Raw genomic sequence first — 8184 nt, forward strand, 5'->3', positions numbered from 1 at the left:
AGATTACCAGGACCACTTCCCTGTGGTCCTCTGTCAAGCCGGGCAGAGCCTGCAGATGGTCTTTGTCTTGGAGGTGAAGGAGGTAGACCCCAGTGAGCACAAGTATGTCCTCGTCCTCACCCTGAGCCTCACCCTCAATGAAATGCTGAGGGATGGGCAGAGGTTGCCCAAGGCTGGCTTCCTGGTGGTGATCCTGTGCCTGATCATCGTGCATGAAGATGGTGCCCCTAAAGAGGAGGTTTGGGCAGAACTCTGCAGGATGGGGTTGTGTCCTGGGAGGGAGCACTACGTCTATGGGGAGCCCAGGGAGCTGCTGACCCAAGTGTGGGTGCGGGAGGGGTACTCGGAGTACCAGCAGGTGCCTGACAGCCACCCTGCCCACTATGAGTTCCTGTGGGGTCCCTGGGTCTGTGCAGAGACCAGCAAGTTTAAGGTATTGGAGTATCTGGACAGAATGGGTTGAAGGGGTCCCAGCTCCTTCCACCCCCTCCACAGAGGCTCAAGGGTGGAGGAAGAGGGACCCTAAGCCAGAGCAGCAGCCAGGCTCCTTCCAGGCCCATGTCCAGCAACTTGTCATGGGGGACAAGAAAGGAGGCTATCCTTCCCTCCATGATTGAAGAGGGACTGGTCAGCCTTCTCAGCAGTGAGAGCCCGGGCCCATTGGGGGAACCCAGTGTGTGGCATCTTGGTGTTCCTGTTCTCTACAATGACATGGAGACTCATCTCTCTTTTCTTTAGGAAGTTTTCAAATGTTATTCCTTTTAATAGAAGACAGTGCATTCCAGTATCTAACAATGTCAGTGACATTGATCACAGTGTATTTGTACTTAGCCAGTTCAAGAACAAGAGTTTTGCTGTTTCGTAAAAGAGATTGGGAACTCTTCCATTTTATTTCATGGTCCTGCACAGCATAGTATGGAATTAGAATTAGAACGATTTTGGAAATGTGAACTTACTTATTAAATTGGTTGTTGGAAGAATTAGAAAATAAAAAGTGATAGTTGGAATTCTTGCTTTTTAGACTTTTTGCATGTCATATTGTAAAGCTAAGGGATCTCTGTTTATTTGCATTTGTCTGGGATATCTAAGGAAATAGCAGACAATTAATTTGAGTCAAATAGCCCCTGTTCCTTGGCTCATTAATTTCCAAGACCTTCATGGAGCCTCTGCTCTGTGAAAGGCCTTGTGTTAGCAGTGGGGACACTAGGAGAATCAGGACACCCCCACACCTAGAGTGATGTTGGTCTAGGAGCCAAAATCACGTGAGGTGTGTCTTAGGGGTGAGGAGAAACCAGAAAGGGACACTGCTGTGTGGCATCCTTTTGCATCTTGGGTAAACCCCAGAGAGATCTCTTTTTGGGAGAGGGAGGGGTCCTGGCTCTTGCCGCATTGCTGTTGACCACAGGGGCAAAGTAGGAGTTTTCTCTACCCCCTATCTGCTAGGAAACCTGCAGAACTCCAGTCACACTCCCTTGAAGTGATGCCCAGAAATCCATAGACTGAACCTCTCTTTCCTGGTCCCAGGGAGCCAGAACCCAAGGTGTTAATTAGCTTTTAATTATAGACTGTAACTGGCCATTGCAATCAAGGACTTGACATTGGTTGGGTCTGAAGTTACGGAAAGTAAGGGTTTGGGTGGAAAACCAGCTGGAATAGAGGCAAAGAGAGGTTCTTGCTTCTATTTCCTGGAGCATCTTGTCATGTCCTGCTGGAACATTCCTCCACACCCAAATTTAACAGGTCCTCTAACTGCAAATGGGCATTCCCTGGTAGCTAAAACAACAAAGAATCTGGTCGCAATGTGGAGACCTGGGTTCGATCTTTGGGTCTGGAAATCCCCTGGAGGAGGTCAGCCAATCCAGTATTCTTGCCTGGAGAATTCCATGGACAGAGGAGCCTGGTGGGCTACAGTCTATGGAGTCGCAAAGAGTCAGACACAACTGAGCGACAATGGTCTAACTGGAAAAGTTACATAGTTTTATCTATGAAACATCTTGTTTGGCTGATTAGCTATTTCACATCCTATTGAGGTGCATATTGTTTGACACGCCCTGGATCACAAAGCCGCCAACCCCATCCAGTCGAGAGTGGAGGAGTGTCTGGGAGCAACAGTGTGAGAGATTCCTGCCCCACCATCACGGTGCTTATGGCCTTCAGGCCCTGAGAGCTCAGTCTCATCCCTCAGGTGCATCCTGCAGCTGAACACACAGGGATCCTCACACCTGCTCGCCTCCAAGATGAACTGAGGCCTTGGGGGTTTGGGCATCTTTGCAGGACCACGTGCTAGTGAGGGCTGGGGTGGGCTCAGAACCCTGGTCTCAATTCCTCTGGAGTCCCCGCCCACCCCATGCCAAGGCCCGACCTTCTGATTTCTCACACCTTCCTCTTCTCAGTGCTACATGATGCCTCTGAGGTGACAAAAGCTGGCCCAGGGAAGGAAGGGGACAAGGAGAATCAGAAGCACTGTCAAGGCTGCTCTGTGGTTTACTGAGAACTGACCCTGCCCGGGGCCAGCATCTCTGTCCGGTTCCAGCGCCTCCCGCGTGAGGGCGGTGCCCTGTCCCTGCTGCTGCTATGGGGCCTCCTGCCCAACTGAACCTGCCAGGCTGACCAGCTCCTCACTGAGCAGGAAGAAGGGAGGATCTGACTCTGTGGCCCCAATTCCCACTGGGATAAGGCCCCTACAGGAGCCTCCTCCAATACGGGAGGGAAGGTAACATGGGTGGACCCCTGAGGCTCCAGGTCTCCCTAGCTGCAGTGAGGGAGGAGAACGGCTGGAGGGCCTCTGGGCTGGGGACACTGGGGCTGGGCCACCAAGCACAGAGGCAGGAAAGCCAGGCTGAGAAAGGCAGGTATTGAACATCATGAGGGCTTGTGTGTGCACAACACAAGTGTCCCGAGCCATGGCTGACAAAGACCCCTTGGTGACACACAAACCCACTGCAAGGGTCTGGGTGGTGCCTCGGGGAGGGAAACCAGGAAAGGCAGCTCCTTTAGGACCCAGGGGGCAAGGAGGGGCCCTGAGTGTGGGGGTTGGAAGGTGCAAAGGCAGGAAAGGCCACCTAGCCAGGCTGCCTGCAGATGCCATGCCTTTCCATTGCCTTCTGAGGAGCCACCAGGGGCCCCCACCGACATTCACAGCCTCCAGGGTCATGTCCCAACCGGGGTAATCGACCTGAAGGAATGCTTTGTCAACCTGTTTAGAAGCAAAAAGGCCAGGGAGCAAGCCCAAGTCAAGACCTGGAGCTCCATCCAGGCTGCCAGTCCTTAGCCTGAATGACCCCTGGGAGAGCCTCTTCCACACCCTCTTAGCGGTCCCCTTTTAGACACCAGGCTGTGGCCCTCACACAAGGCAAATGAGCCTGCTGAGTGGCAAAACCGGGGGACAGTGCCCTAGGGTCCTTGCACACAGGCCTTTCCAAGGTGCCAGTCTGTCCCCTACATGGAGATGTTGAAGAACAGTGGCCCACAAAGGCCAGAGAACACGCATCTCCAAACCCACTGCTCAATTGTTCATTTACAGTGAAGACAGGTGACTCATTAGGATTTCCTCCAGTCCCACACCCAGACTCTCATCCATTTTCAAATACAGGTAGACAGGGGTTTCCTTTGGTCACAACTAACTCAATAAGTCACACATGTCCCTGGGAGTGAGTGTATGTAAAGCAGGCCCATTGAAAAGCGTCTAACCAGAGAGCCAGCAAAATCACTTGATGGACTTGGATCTGGGTAAGGGAGAACAGGTCCACAGTGGTGGTGGGGACAGGGGCAGGGACAGAGAAGAGGACCAGTGAAATGCTTGTTTTCAACAGAACAGGCTGTACCCTGAGCCCCCAGTCAAGTTCTTCAAAGGGCAAGTACCCATGGAGACCCAAGTTGGACATAGGAGGCCAGGACTGGGGGTAGCAGAAGCCCAACCACCCCATTGACAAAAGGAAATAGGGCTTTTGAGGCAGCTTCAAGGGAGGCTGAATCCAAGGCTCTGGGAAGGGGATGGGGAAAGCACACATACACAGGTTTTCCCATGTTGAGCACTCTAGGGCCACAAGAGCAGTCTTTATGGGAAGAAATAGAAACTGAAGACAATAGCCTCTGTTCTGCAGCAGGATGAGGTCTGGGGGTGGGCAGGGCTCAGCAGGCTGCAAGCTCAGCAGAATGCCTGGCTATGCCCTCCCACACGGACTCCTTGGGAGTCTGTGTCTCAGGTGCTTGGGAGCAGTCAAATGGAATGTGAGGTCGCTCCCACTGTGCTTAAGCACAGCCCTACTCTGGGGAGAATTCAACCTGAGGGGCAGTGTGGGCAGGACAACAGGACTCTTGACTGAACACGACCTACCAACCAGCAGCGCCAAATGGAAGAGGACAGAGCCAGAAGAGGCGGAAGGATGGGGTGGGGGCACCAACTCAGGCTAGGCCAACCAGGACACTACGGACCCCATCTTCTGGGAGGGACAGCCATCAGAGTTCCATCTGACTCCTGGGGTCTCTCTTGCCGTTTGCCAAGCTAGGATTCGCTGGGGCCTGACTCTTCAAGAAAGCCAGCCAAAGGCCTGCCCATTACTAGGGAGGGACGTGAAGCTAGGAGCACATTTGTCAACCCATCCAGGGCCTGGCCTCCTACAACAAGGCGCCTGACAGCAGATGGAAGCCTTTTCAGGCAACCTGAAGCATACTTTTCTGTACTTTCAGCAAAGAGACAAGCTGGGGATCCCATCTCCTTTCCCATCCTCCCCTCTCCCACACTGGGCCAGGGCTGCCTCTCCACATCACCTCTGTGACATCACGAGGGAAATAAGGAAGCTGACCACTTAATTGGCTGCATGGCCCACAGCTGAGATTCTAGACTCTCCAGACAATATTTATTGGGCATCCCGACCCTGGTCTGAGGCCCTTCTGCCCTGAGCGTTCACTGCTTGGGTAGAGAATGCTTCTGAGCTAGACTGGCTTCGTGGTTAGTCAGAGTTCCCATGAGACATGTGCAGCCCCGCTGGCCCCATCAACTGATGGAGAGGCCACAGCAGGGCACCCCCCTGATGTCTCCCCAGATCCAAATGTGGATTCAGGGGAGGCTTTGGAGAAGCTGTGGGACCAACCTGAAAGTCCAGATCTGGGCTCCCAACAACCCGCCCTGACAGGGCCTGAACCCAGAAACAGCCAATGAGGAAGAGAACAATGCCTTCCTCAGGCTGTCCTTCCCAAGGAAGCTCTGGATGATCATGGAGGATGCAGCCTTCACCTCTGTGCACTGGAATGATGAGGGAGACATGGTGGTCATCGAGGAATATCTATTCCAGACAGAGGTCCTTCAGCATAGAGGCACAGATAGGATCTTCAAGACAGACAGCATTAAGACTTTCATTCACGAATTGAACCTGTATGTTCAGTAAAATCTGCCCTTCAGGTCACTCTGCTGGGAAGAAGAGGATGATGGTAATGTAGAAAGCCCTGGGGAGACTAGACTAGATGAGCTGAGTGCTGGACAGGTTTCATTTCCCAGGAGAACTTTTTTCTCGTGAGAGGGTGGTTAAGGAAAGAAGAGAAAGCAGGGCCTGTCATGTTCCACCATCCTCTAGACAGGATCCACAGGAGTGACTCCAGACCCTGAGGGGTCACTTGATGTCAGGGAGTGCCAGTAACACACTGAGTGAGGCCAGCACTGGGGGAGCTCTAGGGAGTGCACTTGCTAGGGTCTCATAACCTGCCAGGAATGAAGAGACTTTATCTCCATACTTAAGCAAGGCTAGGACGGTGGTGGGGAGGAGGGCAGTGAGGAATGGCCATTCTACCCCACGGTGGCTAAAGTGATTAATTTCCTTTCAGATCTATCACAGCTCCAAGTTTCAGAGAGATAAGCCTCTGCTCCTGCAGAACATCTAGAGGAAAGGTGACCCCCGAACAACTGCTCAGCCCGCCACTAGCGCAACAGCGGCCCCAAAGAGAAAGAAGCAAGGCGGTGGACACCAGACACTCTCCTCGATTCCATCACAATGAGTCCACCCAAGAGGCTGACAAGAAGGTCCAGAAGGGAAGCCAACTGTTCACGAAATCCCCAGCCGGTGCTCATTTCTGTTCTATGGCCTTTGGTTTATAGGCAGTGTAGCCAGGCAGGCCAGGGAAAACCATCTCCCCAGCAAGCTGGGTGGCCCCAGTGGAGAGGGTATGTCCAGCAATTCCATGTCTGTATCCCCAGCTACTGCTGGAAGGGATGGCGCAGGGCAACTGCCCAAGAGCCCCTCAAGGTACCCAGATTGTGGTTCGGTGATGACTTTGTACAACACCTATGATTCCATCGTGAAGGCGGCCATTTCAGTTGTGGCCCCAAATGAGGCCCCTGAGGCAGACGAGGAGCAGGAGGTGTCCTCAGGCTACACGTGTTCCCTCTGTGAGCAGTTCAAGGATAATCCCAATCCCTGAGCCACCAGGTCCCTAGGGATACTCAAAAGCATTCTCTTGTAAGCAAAAATCTATTTCTAGCTCTAATAAAGTAAAGCAAAACTCCACGGGAGTAAATAAACAATCGAATGAGAAGTATGAGTCTGTGTTCTGTCTGTCCATGCTATTCACACACGGCACTGGGTGAGCCCAATGAGGCTGGAAGCCCATGCCCCAAGCAGGCCTCAGTTGGGTACCCAGGGTCCCTTTTCATCTGAAGCAGCAGCACTTCACATGTTTGGCCAAGAGTGTGGTTCCCAAGCCATGTGCTGAGGCCAGCCCAGGATGGGTGGGTCCCTGGGCCTTGCCTGTCACACAGCAGAAGACCCAGTCTGGCTCCTGACGATGGGGGTGTCACCTTCCATGAATCATGCACCCTGAAGCAGAAGGGGCTCCTCCTGGGTTCCCCGATGATGTGACAAGTTTTTGATCAGCAGCTGAGTGTCTCCAGCTCCCAATCTAGGGGCGTGTCCAAGAGGCCCACTGGAAAGCAGGGTCACTCCACCTTGGAAACACATGACGCCAAACCCAAAGACAAGTACAAGATTTCCACAAGCTGAGCACCAGCCCTTGTTGTTCTGCCCTCATAGTTGTGTTTAGGATCTAGGCACCATGTCCAACACACATGGCCTGGTCCGGACATAGGCCCAGGTGCCCAAGCATCTTGCAAGCCTGGTAACACAGAAGAGGGGGTCACATAGGGCTGGCTCTTTCCATCTGTCTCCACGCTGTCTGCTGACAGGGGCGTGGTGACCCAGAGGACTCGTCCATCCCATGCAGTCTGTGGAGAAGTCAGAAGGAGGGCAGGACAGGCGGAGAGAGGCAGTTGGTGAGTTCCAAGAAAGAGGGTCCTGAAACTCTGGGAGCACTGAGGAGGGAGTGCGGTTCCCCCTGGCTTTGCAGCCTAATTGCCTGCCTCTGGTCCTTTCTCAGCACAGAAAGGCACAGTCCTGCTCTTGGCTTCCCCCTGACACCCACCCCACCCCTCAGGTCCCAGCCCCATCACTGTGCATGCTCTGAAGATCCCCTATGTTACTCTAGGCCTGCTGAGGGCAGATCTGTGCTAACCAATCTGGCCTTGGCCCTGGGGCCACCCTGGATGGCCCTGCCAGGTGGCTTCCCCAAGTCTTTGGGAGCCACCTTCCTTGCATCCCTTCCCACACGACTGCCTCCACTGTCAGCAGGTGCCCTGGGCCCTGCTCAGAGAGAATGAAGGAGAGTAGGAACTTCTGTGACGGGCACGCTCCCTGTCCTCGCCAGGGCCTGGGATGGAACCATGCAGGGATCATAGACTTTAAACCTCAAATAACCTGCTGGGTTACTGTCACATCTTTCCACGGCTGAGGAGGTGCCAAGGCATAGATAGCCCGTGACTGCATGGGACCTGACCACAGGCAATCCATCTTCACTTCTATCCTTGTACTTAGAGGGGGGTCCCTGTTTACTGGAGTGGGGGAGAGGTGGAGGAGCAGAGCCATGGCCCTGAAACTCATCAGGGTCTCAACATCTCACAGAACCTCTGTTTCCATGTGGCTGTGAGGATGGGGACAAGGTCCCTAAGGCAACCAGCCCAGGGTCTCCTGGGCCTTTCCTTTCCCAAGCACAGCAAAGTCACAGTTCTTACAGGCCCACGAGGCCCCATGTGATGTGGCTCCTACCCTGGCAGCCTGCTCTCCTCACCCCTGGATTCCCCCCACTAGTCATGAAGATGATTCTTCCATCCTAGGGACATTCCAATGTGTTCCTACCTCA

This window comes from Dama dama, chromosome X (genome assembly GCF_033118175.1).
Source record: "Dama dama isolate Ldn47 chromosome X, ASM3311817v1, whole genome shotgun sequence".
NCBI lineage: Eukaryota > Metazoa > Chordata > Mammalia > Artiodactyla > Cervidae > Dama > Dama dama.